Genomic DNA, 231 nt, shown 5'->3' on the forward strand with positions numbered 1-231 from the left:
TGCCTTACGGGGTTTGGCGGGAGGAACCTGAGGGGGGGGCGGGGGGGCGGGGCTGGCGCCGGAACGCCGAGCGGGGCGGGGCTTTTCCGGCGAGTGGTTGCGCTCGACGCCCACGTCCGCAGGCCAGCACGTGGGCTGGAACAAAGGGAAGCCCGCGAGGGGCGAGTGGGAGCAAAGGAGTTTTACAGTAGCTCGAATCTTGCTGAGGAGGTTCGACTCCGTGTCCTTAGC

This window comes from Vulpes lagopus, chromosome X, assembly GCF_018345385.1.
Source record: "Vulpes lagopus strain Blue_001 chromosome X, ASM1834538v1, whole genome shotgun sequence".
Taxonomy (NCBI): Eukaryota; Metazoa; Chordata; class Mammalia; order Carnivora; family Canidae; genus Vulpes; species Vulpes lagopus.